The sequence below is a fragment of the Heterocephalus glaber genome, unplaced genomic scaffold (assembly GCF_053883595.1).
Source record: "Heterocephalus glaber isolate CG9 unplaced genomic scaffold, H.glaber_assembly_v1.0 deba00001497, whole genome shotgun sequence".
Lineage (NCBI taxonomy): Eukaryota > Metazoa > Chordata > Mammalia > Rodentia > Bathyergidae > Heterocephalus > Heterocephalus glaber.
The window spans coordinates 36,385,781-36,402,075 of NW_028258320.1; the positions used below are offsets into that span (position 1 = coordinate 36,385,781).

The following is a 16,295-nucleotide window of genomic DNA, read 5'->3' on the forward strand; positions in this document are numbered from 1 at the left end:
AGTAAGAAATCTGAGGTTGTTTTTAAAGAAATGTATTTTTATTATTTTCAATTTCCTTTGGACTTCATATTTCTTATTAAAAGTCAGTTTATGAGAAGGTCTCTAAATTCTCTTCTATGGTTTACATAATCTCAGAACAGGCAGTCTCTGATGTATCAGTACCTCTCTTTCAGACAGAGGAGAACAAATAGTTTTTTAAGCAGTGCAGGAAAATATTCTCTACAATACAGGCTGTTACATGTTAAATCCTCATTCTATTCAAAATTAGAACAAATTCTATAAAAATTTTTTAAATGCGTTAGGTTCCATACCATCTCACTTTAATTATATGTACATAGAATATTAGAATTTCTCATACTGCTTGATTGCTCCATTTTTCATGAAAAATATAGTTTCACCCAACATCCTGCTTCTTCCATCATTTAAAGAAACTAAGAAACAGAGTGATTATTATTCAGTTAGAGAAAATACTGAGGTTAGAAATAGTGCTACAACCTTAACCACAGTATTTTCAACACTCTACCTTGCAAGATGAAGGCCATGCTAATAATACAAGACATTAGAACTCCAAACACGTGTCCTGAATATTCTTGTTACTCTGGTTTTAAGATAAATTAAAAGAGTGCTTATCTCAGAGTCTAAAATTTTAACTATTCAATGAATGAAATTGGTCAAAAAGTGTTTCTTAAAGGATTTGGGGAAAAACTAAGACTACTAGGTGTTATCTGAGTCAATGGGGCTAAGCATCTTTGACTGACTTTGTTTCCCTGGAAATGGTTCCAAAAAACATGCATCCATAGCAATGTAAATAAATTTTGTCCAATAGAGTACCTGGAAGAAACAATAACCCCAAATATTACATTTTCTTATTCTTTGAGGTATTAATCAATTTTTTTGACTATTAATAATTTCTGCATTCTTGGGGGTTTTTTTTCCCAGTTCTTCAAAATCTCCTTTAAATTCCCTATTAACTAAATTAAATAAAATATCTATAAGCAATATGTTTTTAACTTTTTGAAAATTTTTAGTAATAACTGTCCATTTTAAAATTCATTCCAAGGCTGGGGATGTAGCTCAGTGGTACAATGCCTGCCTGGCAAGCGCAAGGTCCTGAGTTCAATCTCTGGTACCAAAACAAAACAAAAAAATCATTCCATTCAAACACCTAAAAGTATATTTACTGAAGTAATAGCAAATAAATAAATACATAACTTGTCAGGCTAAGATATCTGGTTTATGTTATCTAGAAGCCAGATCCTTGCAATACACAGTGAGAACAGTGATAATAAACGGATGGGAATGATGTACACAGGGAAGCAGGTTTGGGTCTCAAGCTACTATACATCCCAGTGAGTAACAACTGATGTAAAGTCTTGAACTGCAACTACACAGACGCACATAACATATGTGCTTTTTAATGGATACAATATAAATATTCATCAAATACAAATAAATGCATGCACAAGGTGGTAGGTGGGTGCATGTCACATGCATAAAAACATATTTAAAAGTATGCTCAGACCCATGCAGTAAAGACAGCTGGAATCCGGAAAGTGAAGCGAGTTCATTTATTACAAAAACAATAATAATCTTGATTCAACATGATGCCCTTGTCCTTAGTTTTCTAAACTAAATAGCTATGTAACTAAAGTCGCAAAGCAAACCACATATTTACAGGAAAAACTTTCAGATCCTCCAGAAATTTAAGCTTCGCAAAATACGGACCTGTGATTCTCTACATGTACCTTGATAAGACTTCAAAAGTACTGGTACTATAGACACTAAGAAGAAAATGGGGCCAAATGTTTACAGAAACACTGAGTAGGAGGTTAACTATATCATTCATTTTTCTAAATAGGAAAACCAATCAACTGAAAATCAATATAGGAGTTTCTTTGTTTTTGGGGGTTTTTTTGTGAATATAGGAGTTTCTTGATTAAGGAAAACACATCTACACAGAGGATTTACATAGTAACAATCAGAAAGATTCTTGCAAGTAGCAAGTTCCCTACTAAGATTTAAAGTGGGAATTTATTTATTTAATTTACTTTTAAAAATGGGATTTAAACACAATTTTCCAAGGCTACAATAATCTGTTCAGTCAAACAATTTCAAGCTTTATGCATATGTAAAACTACCCCAGGTGCAAGCTCACGAAGGTCTGGGGAAGTAAGTGTTTAATATTATCCTATACTGACTGGAACAGGAACCACCAAGATCACTAAGGTCCCCTCCTCCTCTTCTTCCTCTTCAATTTTCACACTTTCCAAGCATCCAATATCCCCCACCTCAAATTCAGTCTCTAGCTGTCAGTCCCAATCCACTGAAACCCCTTCTTTTTTAAAAAAATTAATTTTATTGGTACATTTTATTGGTACACTTTAGGTATACAATTCATTTACATTTATCATTGGGTGTTTGTACCTGTACACGATGTATCTTGGTTCTTATTTTCTCCCCATTACCTGTGTGCCCTTCACCCCCTCCACCTTTCCCTATTTACATAGATTTTATTTCCTTTTTTTTTTTCTTTTCTCATAGTTTTTCCTTTCCCTCTTTTCCTTTCCCCTTCCCCTCCCTTCACTCCTTCGTCTTTGGACCTTTTTTCCTATTTCAAATTATCAATTATTCATTTTAATCATTTTAACTCTTGTTTAGCTGCAATTAACATGGGGTGGGGGGCGGGTACCGAGGATCTCAAACTCAGGACCTTGTACTTGTGAAGTGGGCACAGCAAAAGTGAGCTAAATTCCCAGGCCTAGCTGCAATTACCTTTGTTTCTTTGCCCCAAAATTTCTCAGAACCCTGAATATGCTAAGGACACTAGGAATCTTCAGTAATGCACCACATCTTGCTTCTCAGAACTTCAAGGAAACTAAGCTAAATGACTTAGATTGGCTATTGGATAAGAGTCCATCTAGGCCAGTCATAGGCAGGGACAAAGGGCCTCACCAACTCAGGCATGGTGGCACATCCCTATAATCTCAGTCCTATGGGAGACTGAGGCAGGAGAATCTCAAGTTCATTAGGGACTTAGTGAGACCCTGCCTCAAAATAAAAAATAAAAGGGCTGGGGTGTAGCTCAGTACAAAGATCCAGGTTTCAATCCCGAGTACAAAAACAAAACAAAACAAAACAAAACCCCACCAGCAGGAAGAATTGGAAGATATGAAGAAAGAACTACCCAAGAATCTTCATACACACAGTTATTGCCCTAATAGCATACATTTCTATGATTGAGGAAGTAATAATCATGGGGTACAAACGCATTACGATCCTTGGAGGGCTTGATTAAAGCAAAAGTTCTCAAATGGCTCAATTACATAACAATGCATTAAGAGACACAACTGTCCAGTAAAAAAGTAACTTTCTAACCTAAATTTTTTACTTTCTCTTTTAGTAAGTGAAAAATCCTTTTGAAATGTATTACATTTTTCTTTTCTTTTCCATTTATAAATGTTCTTTGAAGAATATAAAAGATGCTCATAGGGAAGAAAAATTACAAATAACCTTAGCCCTCAGTAAAAAGCATACATGATTTTAAATGATTTCTTTCAATTCTTTGTCTCATACCACCAGAAAAAGATCGTTAATGGGCATCTGAAATGAACAGACACTTATCAGGCAAAGAAGTAGAACAGCAAATTTGCTGATGTGCATCTTAAGCACCAAGAACCATATGCCCATTGTGGGCCTATACTACTAAGAAAATGCTTAATTAGGAGGCTTGCCCAGAGAGAAGCTGCACGGGCAGGCAAACTTCGACTAGAGGCCCGCCATTCCATCAGTGAGTACGTCCAGAACCCTGTGGAGCAGCACTGTGGCCCAGATCTGCACGGCTGCAGTTGGATCCCAGTCAGGGACCGCACCAACCCAAGAAGCTCCTGCCCACCCGCCCAGGCCAGCGCTCAACCAGACAGGAGCTGCACAGGTGCATGGGCTTCTGCCAGAGTCCTGCCATAACATCACCACAGCCAGGGACCCACCTGGAGAAGAGCTGTACAGGCACATAAGCAATATCCAGAAGCTTGTCCAATATCATTGATAAGCACGTGGTGATGCGAGCCAAAGCCCCTGCAGACAAAAAGAACTGGGGTGTACAGCCCCCAACCAACAGCGCTCCCAGACAACAGCTACACAGGGGCCCAAGCTAGAGCCATGCCTAGATACCATCCCAAGTGTGCACAGGCCACAGCCAAAAGCCTGCTCAGAGAACAGGTCAGCTCAGGGATCCAGAAGGCCACCACTCTGAACTAAGGAATTGATGTACTGGTGAGCAGCAGAGTAAAGGCTGCTCAGTAGCTCGCTGAGAATTCAAGATCTCTAGATGAGCAAAAAGTTGCCTCAACAAAGACACAGCAGGCTGCATCTGTAGAAATGAGAAGAAACATAAATAAGTCTCAAAACCAGACTTCCAGATCACCTAAAACCACCCCAAAGGGAAACGAGATGGAACAATCTGATACTCAACCACCTGGACTCCCTGAACTGGCAACAAAAGAGGACCTGGAAAAAATGAAATCAGAAATAATTTCTCAGATAACAGCAGAGACTGTGCCCATAGTACAAGACATGATTAATAAATCTACAGTGGACATAGATTAAAAAAAGAGGAACTGAGGAACATGATGGAATCCAAACACAGGAAACAAATGGAATCCAGAAAAACAGATGCAAATAGATTTCCAGGAGATTAAAAACTCCATAGAAAGTTTACACAGCAGAATGAGCCAAGGTGAGGACAGAATTTCAGATATAGAAGATAGGATTGCAATTAGTGACCAGGAAAAGAAAAATTTCTTTAAAATAGTAAGGGACCACAAGAAATCAATCCAGCAGCTGCTAGATGATGCAAAGAAGAATAACATCACACTGATCGGAGTCGATGAAGAAACAGCAGAGAGTGCAGGCGACATAAAAAAACTGTTCACAAGTGCAAGGACCTGAGTTCGATCCTCAGTACAAAAAAAACTGTTCACAATAAGGGAAAAGAACTTGACATACAGATAAGTGAGGCATATAGGACTCCAACTACCCATCATCAAAAAAATTCTGCACATAGGCATATAATAGGATTCCAGAAACCCAAGAGAAGAACAAAATTCTACAAGCAGTGAGAGAAAAGAAACAAATCACATACAAAGGAAAGCCCATCAGAATCACAGCAGACTTCTCAATGCAAACTCTCAAGGCAAGAAGAGCTTGGACTGATGTTATTTCAAGCCCTAAAGGAAAACAGCCTCCAACCCAGACTGATGTGCCCTGCAAAACTATCTTTCAGAATTGATGGAGAGAGTCGCCACCGCCATTCTGGTTAGCACTCTCGGGCGGTCCTGCGCCCCGTGCCCTGCTCTCTGCCCTCTGCCCTCTGCCCCCCTGCTCAGCGCACCACCCCGCCTGCCCACAGCCCTTTCTTCGCGCCGAGCCAAGCCGGTGGTGGCAGCGGGGGCAGCAGCAGCAGCAGCAGCAGTTGGAGGAGGAGCCGGGAGGCGGCGGCCCGGCCCATGGCGTACAGTCAGGGAGGCAGCAAGAAGAAAGTCTGCTACTATTACGACGGTGATATTGGAAATTATTACTATGGACAAGGTCATCCCATGAAACCTCATAGAAGCCGCATGACTCATAACTTGCTGTTAAATTATGGTTCATACAGAAAAATGGAAATATATAGGCCTCACAAAGCCACCGCTGGAGAAATGACTAAGTACCATAGTGACAAGTATATCAAATTTCTACGGTCCATACGACCAGATAACATGTCTGAGTACAGTAAGCAGATGCAGAGTTTTAATGTTGGGGAAGATTGTCCAGTGTTTGATGGACTCTTTGAATTTTGTCAGCTCTCCACTGGTGGCTCACTTGCTGGGGCTGTGAAGTTAAATTGGCAGCAGACCGATATGGCTGTCAACTGGGCTGGCAGATTACATCTTGCAAAAAAAATCAGAACCGTCAGGATTCTGTTATGTTAATGATATTGTGCTTGAATTACTAAAGTATCATCAGAGAGTCTTGTATATTGATATAGATATCCATCATGGTGATGGTGTTGAAGAAGCTTTTTATACAACAGATTGCATAATGACTGTTTCATTCCATAAATATGGGGAGTACTTTCCTGGCACAGGAGACTTGAGGGACATTGGTGCTGGGAAAGGCAAATACTACACTGCCAATTTTCCAATGAGAGATGGTATAGATGATGAGTCTTAAGGCAGATATTTAAACCTATTATCTCAAAGGTGATGGAGATGAATCAGCCCAGTGTGGTGGTTTTGCAGTGTGGTGCAGACTCTTTATCTGGTGTAGGCTTGGTTGCTTCAATCTCACAGTCAAAGGTCATGCTAAGTGTGTAGAAGTTGTAAAAGCTTTTAACTTGCCATTGCTGATGCTTGGGGACAGTGGATATACAATCCGCAATGTTGTTCGCTGTTGGACATACAAGACTGCAGCAGCACTCGATTGTGAGATCCCTAATGAGTGGCCATATAATGATTATTTTGAATATTTCGCACCGGATGTCAAACTGCATATTAGTCCATCAAACATGACAAATCAGAACACTCCAGAATATATGGCAAAGATAGAGGAGCGTTTATTTGAAAATTTGCACGTTACCTCATGCACCCTGGTGTCCAGATGCAAGCTATACTGGAAGATGCTGTTCATGAGGACAGTGCGATGAAGATGAAGAAGACCCCGACAAGAGGATTTCTATTCGAGCATCAGACAAGCAGTTAGATTGTGATGAAGAATTCTCAGATTCTGAGGATGAAGGGGAAGGAGGTCGTAGAAATGTGGCTGATCATAAAAAAGGAAGAAAGAAAGCTAGAATTGAAGAAGACAAGAAGGAAACGGAAGACAAAAAAGCAGATGTAAAGGAAGAAGATAAATACAAGGACAATAGTGGTGAAAAAACAGATAGCAAAGGAGCCAAATCAGAACAACTCAGCAAGCCTTGAATTGGAGAGTCGTCCCAATTTTAGAAAATCAATAAAAATCGAGAAAACAGGCCGGGGATTTAGCTCAGTGGTTTCGCCACCTGCGGTGCAAGCACAAGGACCTGAGTTCGATCCCCAGTACCAAAAAAAAAAAATCAAGGAAACACTGGGACAAAAACTTTTCTTTCTGAAGACAAGTTTCATTTTATACTACTTTGGCATGGACTGTATTTATTTTCAAAATGGCTTTTTGTTTTGTTTTTCTTGGCAAGTTTTATTGTGAGTTTTTCTAATTATGAAGCAAAATTTCTTTTCTCCACCATGCTTTATGTGATAGTATTTAAAATTGATGTGTTATTATGTCAAAAACTGATCTATTAAAGTAATTGGCCTTTCTGAGCGATTTTTCCATCTTTTGTAATTATCTTTATTAAAAAATTGTACTGGAAAAAAAAAGAAAAAAAAAGAATTGATGGAGAAATAAGATACTTTCACGACAAAAGAGCACCTGAGGAACTTCATGAATACCAAATCAGCACTCCAAAAAAATTTTAGACAATATGCTAGGAAAAGACAACTAGGATCACAACCCCAGGAAGCCCTGTAAAATGAACACATCAGGCATGACAAGAAATTAAAGCAAAGGGGCAGAATCCAACAAAAAGGAAAAGTCATGACAATAATAAATCAATACATATCACTTATAAACATCAATGTTAATGGGCTCAATTCATCAATGAAAAGAAAATAGACTGGCAGAATGTGTCAAGAAGCAAGATCCAATAATACGCTGCATACAAGAAACACACTTAATTAAAAAAGAAACGCATAGACTGAAAATGAAAGGGTAGAAAACAATATTCCATGCAATAGGAACCACCCTTGAAAAGCAGGAGTAGCTATCCTCTTTGCAGATCAAGTGGATTTCAAACCAACACTCATTAAGAGAGACAAACGACATTGCATCCTTGTAAAGGGAACAATCCAAGAGGAAGAGATGAAAATCATAAATATTTATGCACCAAACACTAGTGCTCCCAACTATATAAAACAAATTCTAATGGACATGGAAAATCATATGAGCAATAATACAATAGTAGTGGGGGACCTCAATACCCCACTGTCACAAACAGATAAAGTAGACAAAAACTAAACAATGAAACATTAGAACTCAATCAAACTCTTGAACAAATGAATTTAACAGATGTTTACAGAGTGTTCCACCCCACAAAATCAGAATACACATTAAACTGCACACAGGAGGTTCTCCAAAATAGACCACATACTCACTCATAGAACATGTTTAAGGAAGTGCAAAGCAAATGAAGTTATCCCCTGTATATTATCAGACCATAGTGCGATGAAATTAGAGATCAATAGCAAAAGAAACCACAAGAATTTCATAAACACATGGAAATTGAACAACGCACTTCTGAAAAACCAATGGGTCACAGAGGGAATTAAAGAAGAAATTGCACAGTTCCTACAATTAAATGACAATGGCAATACAACGTATCAGAATCTATGGGACACAATGAAAGCAGTCTTAAGAGGGAAATTCATAGCAGTGAATACTCATATTAAACAACCTGATGGTGAGCCTCAAGCTTCAACAAAAAGAAGAGCAGAACAAACACAAAGCTCATACAAGGGAGGAAATTAAAAAGATCAGAGGAGAAATGAAAGCAATGGAGACTAAGAGAACAGTACAAAAGAATCAATGAAGCCAAGAGTTGGTTCTTCAAAAGAATCAAAAAAATTGACAAATCGTTAGCCAACCTTATCAGAAAAAGGAAAGAAATGGCCCAAATCAATGCAATTAGGAATGAAAAGGAGGAAATTACAATGGACCCAGCAGAAATCCAGAGGATCATCAGTACCTACTTCGAGAACCTATACACCAATAAGATAGAAAGCACAGAAGAAATGGACGGGTTCCTAGATACTTGTGAATTACCAAAGTTGAACAAAGAAGATCTAAATATTCTAAACAACCCAATATCAATCAATGAAATTTAAAACGTTATTAAAAACTTAGCAACTAAGAAAAGCCCCGGTCCTGATGGCTTCACTGCTGAATTCTACAAGGCATTTAGAGAAGAACTACTGCCACTACTGTTGAAACTCTTCAATGAAATTGAAAGGGAAGCAATACTCCCAAATTCATTCCTGGAAGCAACCATCACCTTGATCCCCTAAGCAGAGAAACACCCAAATGAAAAAGAGAACTATGGGCCAATCTCATTAATGAACATAGATGCAAAAATCTTTAAAAAGATACTGGCAAACAGAATGCAGAAGATCATCAAGAAGATCATACACCCTGATCAAGTGGGATTCATCCCAGGGATGCAGGAATGGTTCAACATATGCAAATCAATCAATGTAATACACTATATTTAGAGAGCCAAGGACAAAACCATATGATCATCTCAATAGATGCAGAAAAAGCATTTGACAAAATCCAACATGCATTTACGATAAAAACTCTGCAAAAAATTGGAATAGATGGACTCTACCTCAATCTGACAAAAGCAATCTATGAAAAACCAACAGCCAATATCATGCTAAATGGTCAAAAACTGAGATCCTTAATACGAATATCTGGAACAAGACAAGGATGTCCACTACCACCACTCCTGTTCAATATACTCTTGGAAACATTAGCCACAGCAATTAGAAAAGAGAAAGCAATAAAAGGAATAAAGATAAGAAATGAAGAAGTCAAATTGTCATTATTTGCAGATGATATAATACTCTATATAGAAGACCCCAAGAACTCGACCAAAAGTCTTTTAGACTTAATAACCAAATTCAGTAAAGTAGCTGGATGCAAGGTCAACACACAAAAATCAATACCTTTTCCGTACACAAAAAACAGACTTACTGAGAGACAAATAAGGCAATCAATTCCTTTCACAATAGCATCCAAAAAATTGAAATACATAGGAATCAACCTAACAGAAGAAATCAAAGACCTCTTCTCTGAAAACTACAGTGCTCTGAAAAGAGAGATTGAAGATATCAGAAAATAGAGAGACATCCCTTGCTCCTGGGTAGGAAGAATCAACATAGTAAAAATGGTCATACTTCCAAAACTGCTATATAAATTCAATGCAATCCCAATTGAAATCCCTGCAGCACACTTCACAGACCCTGAGAATACAATCCAAAAATTCGTTTGGAACAAGAAGAGACCCAGAATAGCAAAAACAATTCTAGGTAACAGAGACATGGCAGGAGTTATCAAAATTCTCAACTTGATACTATACTACAAAGCTACTGTGATAAAAACAGCATGGTACTGGCAAAGAAACAGACCTGAGGACCAGTGGAACAGATTAGAAGATGCAGAAACAATGCCAGACACACTCAGCCATCTCATCTTTGATAAAGGACTCAAACACCCTCAGGGGAGGAAAGATAGCCTCTTTAATGGTGCTGGAAAAACTGGGTTTCAACTTACCAAAGATTAAAACTAGACCTATATCTCTCACCATGCACTAAACTAAAATCGAAATGGATTAAAGATCTAGATATTAAAATAGAAACTCTGAACCAGTTGGAACAGAGGTTAGGTAGAACTCCTGAAGACAGTGGTGTAGGAAAAGATTTTATGAACAAAACCTCAGTTGCCCATGAACTAGCACAAACAATCAACAAGTGGGATCATCTTTTACTAAAAAGCTTCTGCACAGCAAGAGGAACCACCAGCAGTGTGAAGAGACAATAAACAATGTGGGAAAAAAATTTCACCTGCTGATCTTCAGACAAAGGTCTACTATCTCAAAATTATAAAGAACTACCTAACCTCTACTGCAGCCGCTTCAGCGTTTCTATTTTAATATCTAGATCTTTAACCCATTTCAATTTTAGTTTAGTGCATGGTGAGAGATATAGGTCTAGTTTTAATCTTTGGCAAGGTAAAACCCAATTTTTCCAGCACCATTTATTAAAGAGGCTATCTTTCCTCCCCTGAGGATGTTTGGCTCCTTTATCGAAGATGAGATGGCTGAGTATGTCTGGCGTTGTTTCTGCATCTTCTAATCTGTTCCACTGGTCCTCAGGTCTCTTTCTTTGCCAGAACCATGCTGTTTTTATCACAGTAGCTTTGTAGTAGAGTTTCAAGTTGAGAATTGTGATACCTCCTGCCATGTCTCTGTTAGCTAGAATTGCTTTTGCTATTCTGGGTCTCTTCTTTTTCCAAATGAATTTTTGGATTGTTTTCTCAAGGTCCGTGAAGTATGCTGCTGGGATCTCAATTGGAATTGCATTGAATCTGTATAGCAGTTTTGGAAGTATGGCCATTTTCACTATATTGATCCTTCCTACCCAGGAGCAGGGGATGTCTGTCCATTTTCTGATATCATCTTCAATCTCTCTTTTCAGAGTGCTATAGTTTTCAGAGACGAGGTCTTTGATTTCTTTCGTTAGGTTGATTCCTAGGTATTTCAGCTTTTTGGATGCTATTGTGAAAGGAATTGTTTGCCCTGTTTCTCTCTCAGTGTGTCTGTTGTTCATGTAGAGGAAAGCTACTGACTTTTGTGTGTTGACCTTGTATCCACCTACTTTACTGAATTTGGTTATTAAGTCTAGAAGACTTTAGGTGGACTTTTTGGGGTCTTTTATCAACAAGTGGGATCTCTTCTTATTAAAAAGCTTCCGCACAGTAAGAGAAACCACCAGCAGTGTGAAGAGACAACCCTCAATGTGGGAAAAGGTCTTCACCTGCTGTTCCTCAGACAAAGGCCTACTATCTCGAATCTATTAAGAACTTAAAAAGATCAGACTTCCCAAATTTAAAGACCCAATCTGAAAATGGGCATCTGAAATGAACAGACATTTCTCAGACAAAGAAGTAGAAATAGCAAATAAATACATGAAAAAATGTTCAACATCACTGGTCATTCGAGAGATGAAAATGAAAACAAGGCTGAGATTCCACCTCACTCCAGAAAGAATGGCTGCTATCATGAAATCAACCAATAACAAATGCTGGCAGGGATGCGGGGAAAGAGGAACACTGCTTCACTGCTGGTGGGAGTATAGACTGATGCAACCACCGTGGAAATCAGTATGGAGATACCTCAAAGAACTAGGACTGGAAGTCTCATTTGACCCCGATATTCCTCTGCTGGGTATCTTCCCAAAAGAATTAAAAGAATCATACCACAGTGATATATGTGCACCCATGTTCATAGCAGCACAATTTGTAATAGCTAAAACATGGAAACAGCCCAAATGCCCATCAACTGGAAACTGGATAAAGAAGATGTGGTTTTTTTATAAAATGGAGTACTATTCAGCCATAAAAAATGAGAAATTAAGAGACATTTATAGCTAAATGGATGCACATTGAAGCGATACTCTTAAGTAAAATAAATAGGACACACATGTATAAATACTGAATAGTTTCTCTAGTGTGAGAAACTGAAAGTTTAAATAAGGACTAAAAGGTATAATAGATAATGTGAAATAGGAAGGAGAGGGGCAAAGGGGAAGGGGAAATGGGAGGGGTAGGGGAAAAGAAAGAAGGGAATGGAATTAATATGAGAAAATGGAAAAATGGAAAGAAAGTCTTTGTAAATAGGGAGGGACGGAGGGGTTGAAGGGAGGGCTGGGCAAGGGTGAAAAATAAGAACCAAGAGAGATTATGTAAAGCTGCAAATTTCCAATGATGAATGTCATTATATTGTATACCTAAAATGTACCAATGATTAGAATGAATAATTGATAATGTGAAATAGGAAGAAAAGGTCCAAAGGGGTAGGGGTAGTGGGAGGGGCAAGGGAAAATAAAGAAGGGAAAGGAAAAATGATGAGAAATGGAAAAAATGGAAACAAAGTCTCTGTAAATAGGGAAAGGTGGAGAGGGTGAAGCGAGTGCTAGGAATAGGGAAAAGGTAAGAACCAAGATGCATCATGTAAAGGTACAAGTTCCCAATGAGAAATGTACACGTGTTGTATACCTAAAATATACCAATAAAAGAATATTTTTAAAAAAGTCCTTCCCTCCATGGGAGCCCTCATAATTAGAATATATAAGATCATTCAATCTGCCTTAAATTCTGGGGGAGACTGATCCCCAAACATCTGCTAGTACCAAAGTGGTAAGTCTCATGTAGGGAACTGGTTTTGATGACATTATAAACCTGCTTAAGACTATGTTTGAAATACCTTTTCAAAAATAGCCACAAACTTGTTCTGAAGCTCCATGGTGTACTGTTTCAACTTAATTACACTAACCCTCCAAATGTCTCCCTTTGAAAGGTCAAAATCACTCACTAGAAAATAAACATGGCTCAGTCAAATACATACACTTGCCTGAAGCAAACTGGTAATGCTAGGAAATGACTCCAGCCTGGGCTCAGAGATAGAGGCTGAGTTCAGTCAAGCGGCAACTCAATTTTCATTTGAAAAGGTCTTTGTCCTCTCTGGGCCTTGAGAGGGGGGATTAAATCTGTCAAATAGAGAGTTGGTGAGATGTTGTCCACCATCTGTGAGTCTGGATTAAAATGATCTGCATTTATAATCTAACTACTTCAAATTAGGAGTAAGTGTAGGGTTTAATTGCTGTTGATTTTTAAATTACTATAGGAGTCAACAGAGTATGTTATGAGACAAGCTTTGAAATTAAGAAATGTAAATATGACACCTACTAGCAGGAATTAAAACTACAAGGTGGCATTTCTTGATGCCACAGTGATTGCCTTACTGACACATAGTGGGTGAGGTTCATGGAAGATAAACATCCTGCAATATGTGGGACAGGCACACACAAGGCCTGCTTTAAATAACATCTCTGAGCAACCTTGAAGAATCTAGGCTTTGGACTCAATGGCTTCTCATTAGCTGTGTTACCTTTAAAGATCTGTGATTAAGTCATTTAATTCTGCACTTCGAGTTCCTCAAAAGAAAAACGGGAATAGAATTATGGACCTCAAAGAGGTATTGTGGAGACTAATGTATAAGGACACAGTGTGACGAAGTCCTGGGTCTACAACCTAAGAAGGTTGGCCCTTGTGACCTCAGCTGCACCTCTTTAGTTTCCTCGTGCCCTTATCAGGCAAGAAAATTTCAAGCAGTTTGATGAGTAGTGGCACAATACATGTTAGCTAATGTTACTATTTGTACACATCTAACTGAACCAAACGACCCACCCCCAGCTGATGCTGAAAGTCGCCTGGACCCCACACTGAACCCAGGAACCGTGAACCCTGCTCCCAGCTGACACTACCTCTGATCCTAGGTTTTCCATAACACAGGGCAACAGAGGTGACAACCAACAGATTGAACTGATTGAAGAAGACAGGAGAGGAGTTTGTTACAGGACTAGACTGATATCCTACTACAGAAACCTGGAGAGAGAAAGTCTTGGAGAGGGTGACAGGTAAATAGGGATCTCCTGGGATCCCCTGGGAGGTCTGGGCTCAGATCAGGAAGATCATGGGGCCTATACTCTGCTGCTGAAGCTGAGGTTTGAAGGATATAATCATCAGATGGTATTTAGTTTAATGATATGTGTGAGTCTGGCACTGTTGCCTACATCCAGGAGAAATTAGTGGTCTGAATTACTATAGGGTGGCTTAATGAAAAGTGGCTTAATTGTCTTCACTAAAACTATAGTCCATGAGAGGTTTTTAGTTTTGTCACTATCCAGTTGCCAGTTGATGCCACTGTTATCACTGACTTTGCTACTGTAACCTAGGTAACATAGTAGTGACTAATAAACAGCTAGAGGAGCTAAAGAAAGAGATGCAAAACATGAATGCCCACCATACAAAACAATGAAAGTCCATTGAAAAGTTCCAAACAAAAATCCAGGAGATGAAAAACATGATCCAAAGTACGGGTGGCAGAAGCAACCAATGTGAAAAAAGAGTGTCAGACCTAGAAGACAGGACTATGGTCAAGAAACATTTAATGAGAGCTACCTTAAAAACAAGGAGAGGTGAAAAATGGAATTAGTGAATAATGAGAAGACAGTGCAAAGGGCATAAAAAATATTTACGCAAGTAATATCAAAAAACTTTCTAGAAGTGGAAAAAAAATTTAATGTACAAATAAGTAAGGAATATAGAACCCCAAACAGCTGTAATCAAAAAAAAAAACAAACACCCCATGTCACATAATAATTAAAATACCAGAAAAACAACAGAAGAACAGAACCTTAAAGGATGATATAAAAAGCAATGAATCTATAAAGAAAAAAATCACCAGAATCAAACTCAACACAAACCTTAAAGGCAAAGAGAGCATGGATGAAGTGTTTTAAGGTCTAAAAGAAAACAACTTTCAACCCAGACTGTTATATCTTGTAAAATTAACTTTCAAATTTGATGGAAAAATAAGATATTTCTATGATAAAAAAACAAAAGAAACCTAAAGAAGTTCGTGACCACCAAATCAATACTCCAAAAAATTCTCAAGGATATCCTAGGAGACAATAAAGCTAACAATATCAAAAGGCCCAATAAAATGAATACATCAGGTAGGACTAGCAATTAAGTAGAAGGGAAAGGAAGCAAAACAACAACAGAAAATTACCACGGTGACAGGAATAAGTTAATACCTATCAATTATAACTATCAATGTAAATGGACTCAATTTCCCAATTGAAAGACACAGATTAGTAGAACATATCAAGAAACAAAATAGATTGGGCCAGGGATTTAACTCAGTGGTTCTGCCGCCTGCCTCGCAAGTACAAGGTCCTGAGTTCAATCTCTGATACTAAAAAAAAAATGAGAGAGAAACAAAATACAATGGGATGCTGGGTACAATAAATACATTTAACATTCATAGACTAAAAATCAAAGGATGGAAAACAATATTCCATGCAATGGGGACTCCTAAACAGCCAAAAGTAGTTATCCTATTTTCAGACAAAGTGGATTTCAAACCAAAGATGATCAAGAGGCAAAAGACATTATATATTAGTTAATGAAACTCTTCACTAAAAAGGGGTAATAATTATATATATATATATATATATATATATATATATATATGCCCTAAACCATGGTGCTCCAAATATCTTAATGAGCAAACTCTAATGGACATAAAAGATCAGATGAATATCAATACAACTATCTATAGTGGAGGACCTCAATACTCCACTATCACATATAGATCAACTAAAGAAACAATCAACAAAAAAATACTAGAGTTGACTCAAACTTTCAAAGAAATGAATTTAATACATATATACAGACATACAGAGTGTTGGTGTGTTCAACCAACAACAGAATACACACTCTTTTCAGCTCCACGTGGTACTTTCTCCAAAACAGACCACATACTAGCAATAAAGCATGCCTAAATAAATGCAAAAGAATCAAAATTTTACCATGCATAT

At 38.0% G+C, this 16,295-nt stretch overlaps 1 protein-coding gene and 1 pseudogene across 22 annotated transcripts in view; one reads left to right on the forward strand and one right to left on the reverse strand.

Moving 5' to 3' along the window:
• The window catches only part of Sgms1 (sphingomyelin synthase 1), a 381,142-nt gene that overhangs the window by 194,378 nt on the left and 170,469 nt on the right, over positions 1–16,295 (reverse strand). The window lies entirely within an intron of this gene.
• Positions 5,489–7,084, forward strand: LOC101700476 (histone deacetylase 2 pseudogene; annotated as a pseudogene).